The sequence below is a fragment of the Pyrgilauda ruficollis genome, unplaced genomic scaffold (assembly GCF_017590135.1).
Source record: "Pyrgilauda ruficollis isolate IOZ18807 unplaced genomic scaffold, ASM1759013v1 scaffold28, whole genome shotgun sequence".
Lineage (NCBI taxonomy): Eukaryota > Metazoa > Chordata > Aves > Passeriformes > Passeridae > Pyrgilauda > Pyrgilauda ruficollis.
Window position 1 is genome coordinate 4,798,105 of NW_024524155.1, and position 14,670 is coordinate 4,812,774.

The 14,670-nt window shown below is 38.8% G+C and overlaps 1 protein-coding gene across 14 annotated transcripts in view; it reads left to right on the forward strand.

Moving 5' to 3' along the window:
• NRXN3 (neurexin 3) overlaps positions 1–14,670 on the forward strand; it is a 914,575-nt gene that overhangs the window by 830,327 nt on the left and 69,578 nt on the right. The window lies entirely within an intron of this gene.

The window sequence follows — 14,670 nt, forward strand, 5'->3', positions numbered from 1 at the left end:
GGAAATGCAGCTGAAAGTAGATCATCTGGAAAGCTGCTGGTTACCTAATTATTGGTCTTTTTTTGTACTGTTGGTGCTGTGAGTATCCCAGAGCACATCTGAAATACCCAGGCAAGGAGTAACTCTCCAGAGAACACTCCTTCTGCGTGGGTAGGCACGTTCCTCAGTGAAGCAGCTCTGCACAACCCCTTGCTGCCATCTCCTGCCTGTGGAGGATGTTTGACACCAGACCAACCCAAGGGCAAAGAGGATCCAGTAGCAATGAAGTGAAGGTTGAAAAAACTTATTTAATGGTTCTGTGCCACTGCTTGTTGCCTGGCATTTTCAGCCAATGGATAATGACTGCACAGAGCTAGCTACGCTGCACTAGGACTTCAAGAAATGCTTGCATTAGCCTAGGAATGATATAAATATGTGGAAGCACTGCCACAGCAACTCATTTGTTTCAGGTCAAGGCACTGCAAATGCCCCTAGGTAAACAGATCCAATAAAAACACTGGCTGCCTTGACCTTTGAAGCTAATAAGTTGTGTTGCAACCAGTTACACCCCTTTTCTTTCACACACTTTCCCTCATCTTCCTCTTTCTCTCTCCCTTTAATTTATGCACTTCAATTCAAATTCTCTTCATTTATAGCTGAAGATAAAAAAGCTTTCCATAAAAATTGTAATTTTCTCTTTTAAAAAGATGCATATATTATTAAAGAGAGAATCTTTTTTGGTCTTTGATTTATTGACTAATGAATTGAGTATTACTGAAATGCACTACACTTTGGATACTGATACTTGTATTTTTAGACAAATAGTATGAACATCATAGGTGGGAGTAGGGTGATCTAGTTTATTTGTTTTATTTTACTGAAGAATATCTTGAATGATCAGTCCTTAAAAGTTCCATCACAATGGCACAGATCTATTAATTTATTGTTTGTAATACACTGAGTTTTTATTAAAAATGCTTTCTGTAGCTTCCAAGTATATTCCACTAGCAATCCCATTTCTGGACGTTAATATATTCTGTTATTGAGGGCATAATTTCTGTCATTTTCAGATAGATCTCAATATCCAAGGGATAGAGCTATAACCTGAGAAGCTTCCTAACATGAGGAGAAAAGTTGAAGCCTTTAAAGATGAAATCACTAGCTGAAATCTTGTACTCGGGGATAAAATCAGGAGCTTGATCACTGAAACACCCTCACTGCTCTTTCTTGTATGTGTACACATGGAGAATGTGATCAGAATGAGCATAAGTCTGTTCCTCTTAAATGGCACCTTTTTGCTAAGGCCAGAGACATATGACTTTGGGGGAAACAAGTACTCTTAATGATGGATGTTATTTCTACAGAGTAGGATTATGACCTTCTGATAGAAAGATATTTGCAATGGGAAATCTTCGGCCTTCAGCACTGCTGGAATTCACTGTTGCCAAACTTTTTTTAAAGAAAGATTCTGTAAAGTCTAAAAAGGTTTGGGTTTTTTAAAAGAACATTTGCAGTTCTAGGATGATGCGTTTGAAAGTGGAGTTGAAGAAAGTGTGTTGTCAACTCTGTAACTTCTACAGGTTGTTCATGTACTTCTCCCGTGCAGCTATCAGTGTGGTCATACACAGGAGAGGGAAGATAACGATTTTCTGTCAAATGGCCATCTTTCTGTTTTTGTAACATTGCCAGTCAGAAGCCTATGGAGTATGGCTTCTGCTGCAGTGCAGAATGATTAATCACTGGCTAGAAGGGAAGAGCTGCTTACCCTCCTATTCCTTGTAGAAATAGCAGAGCTTTGATACGTAGGCTGATGCCCGCACAACAGGCACTCCCAAACTCTCTGACACATGGGGATACTCAGTAATGTTGCAGGAGTGGAAAGCCATGCTTAATTTGCATATGCATTCACGTATTTTAGCCATAATGTATTCCTGAAGCATTGCTGTTTTGTGCTCTGCTCTTCTGTGAGAAACAAACAGCTATGAAATCAACACCATTTATACCAGACTTCTGTAAAGGCAAGTTGCAGTGTGCTTCTGTATCTGCAGAGAATCATGACTCTACACAGGGCCTCTGCTCATCTCAGCTTCCAGACCTCTTTGCTCCCTCATTCTTGTGAATGATGCAGAGCTGCAACAGGAAAAAGTATTTCTCACTTCTAATAGTGAGTGGTCACTTTATCACCTTGAAATTTCTCTTCCCTTTCTGCTTCTCTCTAGCCTACCTCTTACCCAACAGCGCTGTTTCTGTGAGAGAAGAATGCAGGAAAAAGCTTATGATCTTCCTCTCTGCCAAAGGAAAATATGTTTTCCAGGTGAATAGGTTAGGCTGATGAAGTGAGAGGAAGCAATTGATCCAGCTATACAGTCACTGCCTTTAAAATACTGTTGTAAGAGGTTCAGATATTGCAATAGTGTGGTACAAGAGCTTTCTCACATAGAACAAATTCACTGCCCCCTTCCTGTGTATAAGACAGTGACTATCAACAGAGTGATGATGTAGGTTCATGTGGTTGCTGCTAGATATGAATACAGGGTGCTCATTCTGAGTGAGGTTATCTGATCTTCTACAGTGCAGGACTGAATAGGAGATGAGAGAAACTATTGTTCTCTCCAGGCACATGAAGGGGCAGGGTATTGTAACTAGGAGGACTGACTGATGCTCTGATCTGTTTTGGCAAAGGCTGTGCTGCCTATAGATTTTTCTGAACTGCTTAGTAGAAAATTGGATCAGATGACTTAAGAAGGTGACAGGAGTGTCAGTTACCAATTGGAGTCTTTCAAAAAGGCAAACAATTTTCTTGTTCTTTTCTATACAGTGCCTTCTACACTGTGCCCTGTCACTGCTTCCATTTTTTGTATTTGACAGCTTAGCCTTTTCCTTTAAATAGAGAAATCTAAGAGCAGAGGACTTGTGTTTTCCTATTGTGCGTGTCCCCGGTTGCCACTAAGTATTGAAGTCTGCCTTGGACTGAGGCCAGAATAGATGCCTTCAGGCTGGACAGCTTTGAAGAACATGGAAACTAGATAAGTCATGTATGAAAATCAAAGTGTATCAGTTCTGCAGTCAACAAAGAAAAAACAACCAAAATTAGGAATACAAGCTCTCCAGAAAATAGAAGGTCAGAGTTGGCTTTCTAAATAAGGCACACAGTAATCAAAAGATTTTTAGCCAACATAGACAATTTCTACTCTTTTTCCCCTAAAGACTCCTTAAGAAGTGTTCATTATTCCCTGAAAGATATAGTTTGAAGTACTTAGTTGTCTCATGCATATTTTGAAATTGAACCTGTTTGGAATATACTTTTACTGAGTAAAGGGATGCTTCTTTTTGTCTTCACAGCTAAGCAAACTGTTTTACACATGCACATACGGAAATATAAAATACATCTAATATGGATCCATATATATCCATGCAAACTCATATATACATATATGTAGGTTATCATAGCACAGAACTGGAAATCAGATCAACCTGAACCTGTTTTCAGTTCAGCTGTTGCCCTGCTTTGTGATGTTGAATTCAACACCTGGACTCTAACTTTCTGGTTATAAAGTGTGAAGATGTATCTGTCCTAGGATAATTGTCCATTGAGTTAATGGTTGTAAAATACCTAAAGATTGAATGAAAATTAAGTGCACAGAGGAAAGCAGGGTAGTGTGGTGTTAGGAGACATAGGACCTGATACTGCCCAGGAACTTCAGAGGGGAATGTGTTGTGGAACAACCTTAGACTGAAATGGTTTGTTTCACTGTGGTATGTTGTAAAATGCTTTCAGTAGAAGTGCACTAGGAGCAGTGATTTTTCTGCTCAAGAAGGCAGGCAAAAAGCAGAGAAATAGGCTGAAAGGATACGTGGTGACCATCTGCTGAGATTTTTCTGTGTATTTGTTGGGAAATATTTCAGCTGTTCTGACAGCCTGCCTGAAAGGATCAAAGCAACCTGTGTTGTGCAGGCTTCGGCCACAGTAGCAGAGAACAATGACTCTGTGCCCTTAAGTTATCTGAAGCTGTGTTCTAGGAAGCAAGCTTTTTCTCAGTTTCCTTGATGATGAACCATTTTAACCAGGGCTTCTACCATGATTCACTTGTGATGTGCGTTTGAGGTAGGTTGTGTACTCTTCCCTCAGAGAAGGAAGGCAAGTGCAGAAAGCTCAAGTGTTTTGCCTAAGGCTGTGCAGTGAATCAGTGCCATGCCACAGGATGAATCCAGAGTATATGACTCAATTCACTTATTGGGACTAGATGGTTCTCTCTGATGGATGCAGTCATTTCAGTTGCTGCTCATGGCTTAAAATAGGGAGCCAAGAGGTATTTTTACTAGCACAGTACTAACTTGATTCCTCAGTGTCATGGCCTATTCCCAGTTGCCCAAGGCCATTTCTGATACTCAGCATTTTTCTTGCAGCTGTTTTCTTCTTTTTTTTTTCTTCTTTTAAGTAAGTATTGTAGATAATGAGGGTGAAAAGAAGCTCACAAAACCACGGGCTCAATCTAGACAGATGTTTTATCTCAAACCTCCATTTCTTCAAATTAAGCTCATGATTCTTGTCATGTCCATCTTTCAAGTCACCTTCTTTGCAGCATACTTTAACATTTTTTAGTACTGCTGCCATGTTCAAGCCCAGAATTCTAAGCAAAAGAACAGGTTATTTCATCTTTCTTCGGGTCTCTGTTTTCTAGAGCTTCAACTGTTCTTGTTGCAGTGTCCTGTATATTCTCCAGCTGTTTGCCCTGTAACTTCACAGGCTTTGTAGAACCCAAATACAGTGTTTAAGGGAAAGATTTACCAACATTGAATACATTGTACAGGAGGCTATAGTAGACCCCTGGTTTATATTTCTGCAGTAAGCTATAACTGTATTTATACAGCTTGGTTTATTATTCCCTATTTTAATATCAGCATGATTTTTTTCACTGCTATGTATCCTGCTAGGTTCTCCTCTTCACATCTGCTGCCAGGCTAATCACTCCTCATTATACAGTCAGGCATGTTTATTCTAAACTACTGTAGAAACTGTGTTTAGTTTTATCGCATTGCACCTCCTATATTTTAAATTTCAAAATCAATTTGAAGTAAATTCAGTTTTGTGGCAAATTCCAAATTTAATTAAGATGAAGATTTTATCAGCCTGGTTTTTATTCTGTCTTCCAGATCCTAAATAAATTAAATATTAATACCAAAAGCAGGACAAACAGACTCAATATAGCCTCCTATTTTCATTCAGAACCACTGCTAATTATTCTCAGAATATATTTTTTCAGTTGATTTTGTGATACTATGTAGAAGTATGTTTCCCTGTGGCATGTGAAACTCTGTTGAAAGGTTTGCAAAGTATAAAGTTCTGGTTCTACCCTCATCAACAACCCATGGAGAAAGCTGGCTGCTTTGGCATAGTTTGGTTTTGAAAAATCCAGTTCTTCTGTTATTCACCTCCCTGTTGTTCTCCAGGCACTTTCAGTTTGATTATTCTTCTCCTCTTTTCTACCACTTAAATACTGAATCTGATAATGTCATAGAAAAGTTACAGGATGGTTCATGATCCTGGACTTCTCTCTCTAGTTCCTCTCGTCACTGGCTTTAAGACATAAATTGCTTTGGAAGTCCTTAGTTAACTGTCTGCAGTAACGGGCTAATGATTTTTACAGGCGGAATGTCAGAATCAGAATGTTCAATAAAGTATCCCTGTGTTGTTTTGAGAAGGAGTAAAGGGAGAAATTACACTTCCTAGAAAGCATTAGAGAGTTGCTGAATAATTTTGTGGAAGCTGTTCTATGATAGAGGGAACATGCCTCAAACCTGCTCTTTTTGGGAAAACAGATCAGAATATTATGAAGGGATGGGTTGTTAGATTAACAAAAAGGGGGTTCAGATAGAATAGAGGAGCAAATCATCAACAGCTCGAAAAAGATTAATGAAAATAACTGCTGTAGAACAGAAGCAGAGTACACGTTATTTCAGTACATATTTGTATAGCTCAGTGATTGTGACTTGAGGAAAATTGGTTGGATTGGTAATTAAATGAATTTACTGTATGAACCAGCACCTAAGTTAATATAATATGAGAGTGAGAATCTGGGATTGAATGTGCTTCTCCAATCTGCCAGTATTAATTCTGTGCCATCCCTACAGTAGGGATAGTGAAACAAATAAATGGGACTTATTTAGTCTTTCAGAAATTCCTTGTAAGAGCTGATAAGGAAGCAAAGCTGTCAGATAGGAAAAGGTAAATGTCTGTCATGATTTGAAACTGGCAAAGGACAGGAGACGAAAAAGAGAAATAAATGCTTGATTTTCAGGTTAATAGAAAAATGGCAAAAGGTTAATGGAAGAGTGTCTCAAACTTCTGTTTGAGGACCACTGTATTTAATCAGTGATGTGGAAAAGGGAATTGGCAATGAAGTTGCAAGATCTGCAGATAATAAGAAATTATTTATGGAAGTCTGTGTTTAAGAAGACGGTGAGGAATTTCAGAGGCACTTGATAAAGAAGGTTGTATTGGCAGCAGAACATCATATGCAATCCTTTGTTGACAACTACAAAGTAATGCTCATTGCAAGGAATAATTTGAATTGTTCATACACATTACTAGGTTCTAAATTAACTGTAACCATTCAGGGAGAAAAAACAAAAACCTAAGGGACATTGCCAGAAGCTCTGCGAAAACATCTGCTCTTTGCACAGCAGAAGTCAAAAAGCAAGTATTACACTGTGATACAGGAATAATGGGGTAGAAAATTCCACTGATCACAGCATTATATAAAACAGTGGTACATCCTTACCAAGGATGTAGCATTTATTTCTGCTCATAGAATCATGAAGTAGTATAACTAAAGGAAGTTCAAAAAACAGCTGCTAATGTTGACAAGGGACACAAGAGTAAATTACAGCAGGAAATACTTAGGAGGCTGTGGCTGTCACAAAAAAAGGCAGGCAGGCACGGGAAAAATTCCTGAGTGATTTGGGGAGGAAATACTGAACGTTCTTATTTGTCCTTTCCAAAATGGCAAGAATAGGAAGATTTCAGAGGATTTGAAAGGTGATATTTTTGAAGATGATAGAAGAAAATGTGCTTTATTCAAAAGATAATTAACCTATAAAACTAATTACAAAAAAGAGCCTAAACCAAAGTATTTATCAGTGCTCAAAAGAGGATTAAACAAATGTATACTAATGAGAAACTCCTCAGTAATATTTTGTAGAACTCCAAAAGGAGATTTTAACTTGTTTTAAGGCACTAACAGAAACACACTGTGAAACTGTAGAGAAACAGTAACTGAGGTTCATAGTACCTCATGAAATTGTGGGTGTAGTCTTCTGGAGACAGCTGCTGGCATCTGCTCTGGGGAATGTATGATACTGGTCTAGGTAGATCACTCATCTGATCAGCTTGGTAATTACTATCTCCCTAAGAATGACATTAAATTTGGTGAAAGAAAATTTATAAAGCATATTTCAATTTCAGATTAAATAGTTCCTTTTGGCTTGCCTTTTCAGTTGGAAGTATCTGCTGCTTCAAATGTGAACTCATAAAGTCAGGGCACAATTCTTATCACTGGAAGGATGTTAATGTAGCCCATGTTATATCAGTAATGGTAGTGTACCAGATTATAATTACCATTTTAGTGAAATACATCCAAGGACAGAATCCATCCCTTTATCGCTTCAAATACAAGAATTTATTGTATAATAGAATAACAAATTCCTGTGTATAATTCATCACCTCGTGTTTGAAGAAATGATTTTAAGAAGGTTTTGAGCCTGGAAACACTCATCAACATGTGCACATAGTTTAAAAAAAAAGTCCACTATTCTTATACATAGCAGCAAGATCAACTGTAAAATGTATGCCAAAGATAAGGAGGGCCTGCTAAAGTTCAAGTTTTCTCTGTCATGAAATCCCTAATGTGATCAAACAGTGAAATATGCAGTGGATGACTAACTAAATCCAGACTTCATTTTCATTGTTTACAAGCACCAAAGAAAAGACCACAATCTGATTAAAAGATCGCTTACTAGGAAGACTTAATTTTTGCCTTCAAAGTATGACCCAAAAACAGTTCCATTGAATAATCCAAGACACATAGGTATAAAAAAAATCAAGCCAGCTTGCCCTTTAAAACCCAGCAGTACAAAGTCTCCCAATGTTGAGCACACTGAACATAACTAGCTTCACAATTTCATTTTCTTAAGGAGAAATAATGCAGTTATCATTAAACTCCCTGGGAAACTATCTTTAATAATATTCTTTGGTTATCAGAGCTATCATTTTTCCTTCAGGCAGAGCAGAGGAAATATGAAGTTAAAACCATCATTGAGTGTGATAATGAAGTCAGTCCATTTCAGTGCAAGACCACAGCAATTCCTTATCGCTCCAAACGGGTTGTGGGGCTGAAAGCTGTTTTTCTAGTTGGCAGAGTTGCTGAGTTCACAGATAACTATCATTTTCAGAACATATTTTGCTGCATGTGGAAGAGCAAGAATATAAAACGTACTCCAAAAACCTTCAAAACCTAAAAGATGGGCTTACAAAAGAACTTTCACAAAAGAAAACAGAATTGCACTGCCTTTCTAAGCTTTTGCCTACCTAAGATTTTCATTCAAACAGGGAGCTGACTATTTATATTTATACTTGAACTTATGACTGTCTTTAATTCAACTTTGCACCATACACACACACTGCACATTCCTGCTCACATTTACCCTTGCACGCATAAATGTCTAAATTCTTCATTCACTGGCACCAGAAGAGCTTCTCCTTACACGCATTCAAAATACAAAGTTTTTCACAGAATCACATAATCAGTTGGGTAGCAAAAGACCTCTGAGGTCGTCAAGTCCAACCTGAGACCGAACACCATCTTGTCAGTTAGAACATGGCAGTAAGTACCAGGTCCAGTTTTTCCTTAAACTTCTCCGGGGATGGTGACTCTACCATTTCCCTGGGCAGCCCGTTCCACTATCTAATCACCCTTTCTGTGAGGAATTTCTTCCTAATGTCCAACCTTGACCTCTCCTGGCACAGCTTGAGACCATGTCCTCTTGTCCTGTCCCTGGCTACCTGGGAAAAGAGGCCAGTTCCTACCTGGCTACAACCTCCTTTCAGGTAGTTGAAGAGAGCAATAAGGTCTCTCCTGTCCTCTCCCCTGAGGTGTCCCACTGAGTCTCCTTTTCTTCAGGCTGAAGAACCCGAGCTCCTTCAGCCATTCCTCATAAGACTTGTACTCCAGACTCTTCAGCTTTCCTGCTCTTCCCTGGACCCACTCCAGCACCTCAGTGTCCTGCCTCCTTCCTTAGTCACATGTATTCATGCAGATATTTAAAAATTATATTAGATATATGGTATATAAATACAAATTCTAATCTCCTCACAAAAGAATTAATAAATATAAGCATCAGAGAATGGTAAAATAGATGTAGTTAGTTTAAAAGTCATAAGCAAGGGTAAAGGTTCTTCTCTGAAACAGTTATTTAACATTCATAGAATCAAGGAATATCATGAGTTGGAAGGGTTCCATGAGGGTCATAGAGTCCTGTTGTATTCCATTTCATTTAAATGGTATGCTCTGTCTCACCCCTCCAAAATGTCCAACTCCTGTCCCGGCACAGAATTTCCCTAAGAGTCACACTATGTGTCTGAGAGTGTTGTCCAAGAGTTTCTTAAGCTCTGTCAGGGGAGACCTCGGGAGACTGTCAGGCTTGGTTCTGTGACCACTTCCCTGGGGAGCCTGTTTCAGCGCCCAACCACCCTCTGGGTTGAAAACCTTTTCTTTGTATCTAACATAAACCTCTCCTGACTCAGCTTCAGGCCATTTCCTGAAGTTCCTGTCACTGGTCACTAAAGAGAAGAGATCAGTGCCTGCCCCTCATGAGGAAGTTGTAACTGCAGTGAGGTCTCCCCTCAGTTTCCTCCAGGCTGAACAGATCACAGTACCTCAGCCACTTCTCATACAGCTTCCCCTCCAGACCCTTCACCACCTTTGTAGCCCTCCTTTGGATGGTCTGTGGTAGTTTGATGTCGTCTTAATCTTGTGAGGCCACTCCCGTGCAGAGCAGAGCAGGACAATGCCCTCCCTTGCCTGGCTGGCCGTGCTGTGCCTGATGCACCCCAGGACAGGGCTGGCCCTGCTGGCTGCCAGGGCGCTGCTGGCTCAGGTTCAACCAGGACCCCCTGGTCTCTTTCTGCAGTGCTGCTCTCCAGCCTCTCGTGCCCCAGTTTGTCCATACATCCATGGTTTCTCTGTCCCAGGGCAAATACAGAATCCATAGTTTTCACTTGTTAAACTTCATATGGTTGGTGATTGTCAGCCCTCTTAATTTGTCAAGGTGTCTCTGCAGGACCTCTTTTCACTGACTTGCAGTCACTTACAATTGCAGGGTTTCATCACGCAAAACACTATAACGTAAAATGCTTCAAAATCCATTTCTACTTTCTAATAATCCCTCTGTACATTCCTGGGTTTATATTTTAATTTATAGTGTGTACACACCCTGGTGCAAAGAGGCAGCTACTTCTGATGTTATGAAATGAAAATTGTATCAATGTTGCCTCCTGTTATACCTTTTGAAACAAAAAGCTTTCTTCTCCTGAGACAGAGGATAAGCACTGTTGAGGTCAGAAGTTATGTTATCCTGATTTGAAGTGTTGTTCAGATGTACCTCTAAGGGCAATGGTCTTGGCAGTTCTGGGAAAAATAGATAAAGGCCATTTGGGACATCTTATGTATTGAAAACTCTGAAACAATTTTATATGAAGAAATTGAAACAGTGCCTCTATAACACTATCAGAGGAATGGGGCTTTTAACTTTTTGAAGTGTCTGTTAGAGAGACCACATAGAACTGCTTGAATCTTGATGCATGCAGTATTTTTGCCAAGCCACAAGCTAAAGGGAACCAGGGCTGTTCCAGAGATGGTGCAGTATGAGCCATATCAGTCACATCAAGAAAAGCAATGAAACAATCAGGTAGCCATAGTAATAGTTATAGCTCCTCCTTCTGAATTTAGTGCAGCAATAGTTGAATTAGAGCCTCTAGCTCGTGCTATGTACACAGGAAATGGAGGCGCTTCATCAAGTCAGCAGATGATGCTGTAGAGGATGACAAGAACACAACGCTCGTCTTTGCCCATTTGTGCCAAGATACCATACTGCTATGTAAATAGCAAATGACCCTGTAAGTTGCCTGTCTGCAGAGCTTGTCAAACCCAAAAAAAGTGTTTTAAAATAACTTTGAACAGAATTGCCTCTCCTGTGATATTGTTGCATGCCACTTCAGATGCCTAACTAGCAAAAAAAAAGAGGTAAAATTAGAACACAAGCTGAGCTGATAAGAAATTACTCAAATTATGAATGTGCATTGTTTGCTAAATGACACTTGAAGCAAGAGAACTGTGATAGACATTACATATTTAAAGGGTATAAATGCTTTAGAGTGATGCATTGAGGTCATATAGGTATATTGAGGCAACTAGGTGTATTAGGCTGAAGCTAAGAATAAATAAATTTAGACTGAAAGCAGAAGCAATTTCATAAAAGCAAGATTTGGTAAACTCTGGAATAGTCTCCCCAAGAAAGAACTGAAAATATCCTTGCTTAGCAAATTTAAATCATGTTGAAATACAAACTTTTCAGTTCTGTTGCCTGTGATCTAGTTTATATATGACAGTGTCTAGAGGGGGCTTAGTCCCAAAAACACTTGGAGTATTAATTTCTAAAGAAAGCAATCAGCTAAGAAATTGAACCAAATGGAAATTTTTGAACAGTGATATTTTCATAAAGCTGTTGCAGACAGGAAAGTGGTGATCTGTGCCAGTGGAACCACTACAGCAATGCTAGCAGCTAGCCAGTTACTCATGCCAGTGGCAATAGCTGTCCCCAGTGCAACCAAACCAACAGTAACAGCTGCTTCTATTTTTGTCATGATTCACATGGCCACAAGGAAAGGCAGCTTGATTTTATTTCAGCTGTGTCCTAATCATAGTCCTGCCTTTGTGTCTCATCCATAGCTGTGGTTCTCAACCCCCCACAGATTTTCCATACCAAACAGAAACTGACATTTCAAGTGTGCCAGGGCTTGTGAAATGTTAATTAAAGCTTCATGTTGCAGATGTGATGCAGAGATTATCTTTCATTCTCCTTCTCTGCAAACAATTTCTAGTTGGCATTTTTGCTGGTATCTGCGCTATAACACTTTCATCCTGAACTTTGTCAAGGAGCCTGTCCTAGCTGGGACTGGCTCCAAGATGTATTGTGGCTTTCCTGTCTTTTGCTTCACTGACTTTGTTTTCTGTTAATGACTCGTGATTCAGAGCTGCAGCATTACCAGGTGCTGCATGCTCACGTCAACAGAGCACAAAGCAGACGGTCTTCCTTCACATCCTCCTCCAAACCCAGCCTGTTACATTACAGAGCACCAGCTCTGAGCTGTTATTGTCTGCTATTAAAACCAAGTCTAATAAACACTACATCAGTTAGCTCTACCTTTTTGGGCTCTGACTTCTTCCCTCGGTAAAATATTTTTAAATACATGCACACAATGCTGTAGTCCTGTACAGAGATAGGCAAGGTAGCTTTGGACTTTGGGCAAATGTGCACAGATATTGGGAGCAGTTTAACCATAGCAGCCCAGAGCTCCATGCAGATAATTTTACCTGGTTGAGAAACAGGGAAAATCAGCCAATGTAGTATGCAGCACCACATGGCTTTATTGCTTCTAGTGTCAGAATTTACTTATTTAGATTGGAAGTATTTTTTCCACAGGACTGCATTGTGCAATTTCAGTACATAGTAGGTGGCAGTGTGCATAGAACACTGCACACCTGAATGGTACAATAGCTCCTACTTATAACTAGTAAATCTATGATCTGTTTTTCATTAGTGAGGGAAATGAAAAAACAGCTTTGTCTTTCAAATCCACACTGGTTTAAAACCTTCCATTTGGCTTTATTAAAAGAAATATTTCTCTATATTTGCTTTTACCAAGTATAAGATTTTGGTCTGTATAAACAGGTGCCTTTGTCATTTAAATACACATACTGTTCTAATGCACAGTTTATTTTGCATGTACACTTATTATTTCAACTTTCACAGTAATTGAATTCTCCCTATATACACAAATTTGTAAAACTGATATGGAATTATGTTAGTTTTGATATAGTAAAATATGAGCATTCAAATTATCTAGAATATTTCTGCTGTTAGATAGCATTAATTTTTTTTTTTAATTTTACAAGAAATTTTGCTTCTGTTGTCAATTTAACAAAGATTTGTTTGCCTTGTGATTACCTCTAGTCATGCTTGGTATACTTTGATGTAATTATGATTAACTCCATATACTTAATTGGCCAATGTGTCTGTGAAATGGTCTTGTATTTCCTTCTCTGTTCAAGCTGTACTGTGTAAATAGTTGCACACAAAATAGCATGATTTTAGGCTGGAATGCTAGAACCTTTCTTCCTGGGTAGTGAAATACACTGTGAAAGCTCTTGTCAGAACAGTTTGGTTTTTCTTTTTGGTGGGGAAGTAACACATTCAAATTTCAGAATGGGAAGACTTTTCAGAAGTGGATGGAATTCTCTCACCCTTTATAGGCTTTAAATCAGTGACAGGCCTCTGCAGAAATAATTTTGAGTCGAAGTTCTCTCTGTTCTTTACAGTTCTGTGATTAAAAGGTTCTTCAGTTAGGTCGAAACACAACATCTCATCTGCTCCAAGATTCTGTGAGCTAGGGGAAAAAACTCTATGTGTTTGTAACAATATCTCTTAATCTGCAAAAGTCATGGAGAAATATTTATCTCAAAGAAAGTAGGTATGTGAATATTAATCTACCCATCCATTGTGATACAGTTTGAAGCTAATGTTCCCCAAAATATTTTTGCATTTATAGGTTACTTTTTTGTAACTTTTTACAATCCTTCAGCATAAGCAGAGCACTAAATGTCTCAGATTTCTAACAGGCTACACATTTGTCTTTCTAGTCTGTTCATGCTTCATTTCCCTCATTTCTCATCTGCATCTGTCTTTTGCAGAGTGCAAAAGCTGTGTAGTAATGTGCAGAAGTAGTTTAGAACAAGAGAGACTGGTGATTCAGATTTAAGTGCAAATCCACTTAATTCCTAAAGGTGCATTTTTTTAAATCCAGATTTTCATGAAGACTGGGGGGGAGGGGGGAAATTGGAAAGCAACAAAAGAAGGAATGGCATATCCAGTTCAGATTTCTGCAGGTACTGATCCAATAAAGAAGCTAAGCCTTCTTCTCTGGAGATTTTAAAAGACTGTTGTCCAAGAAAGTGAAGCATTTATTGCAATAGTTGAATACCTCCTGTGGTGTGATAGTACTTCAGTTACCTTATGGGATAAATTTTATCTCTTTGATTTTACTTTTATGTTTTGAATAGGCAACTCTCTACGTAGGTTGTCAGAGCTTTGTCTATTTTCACTGCAGAAACAGGACAGGTCATATAGAATGGTGAAGATGTAATTATGATTGTTCAAGTTAGTTTGCATGATGTAAGAAATTAGCAACCCTAGTTATAATATAGGAATTGATTACATCAGTAAAAAATGCACTAATCAAAGCCATCATGGAAGGCAATTAGATGAAACTGCTTTTATTTTGAATAAGAACTTTCTGGAAATGGTGGGGACTGCATCAGGAGAAGCCTATTGGCAGTCTGTAGAAGCTAAAGGAAA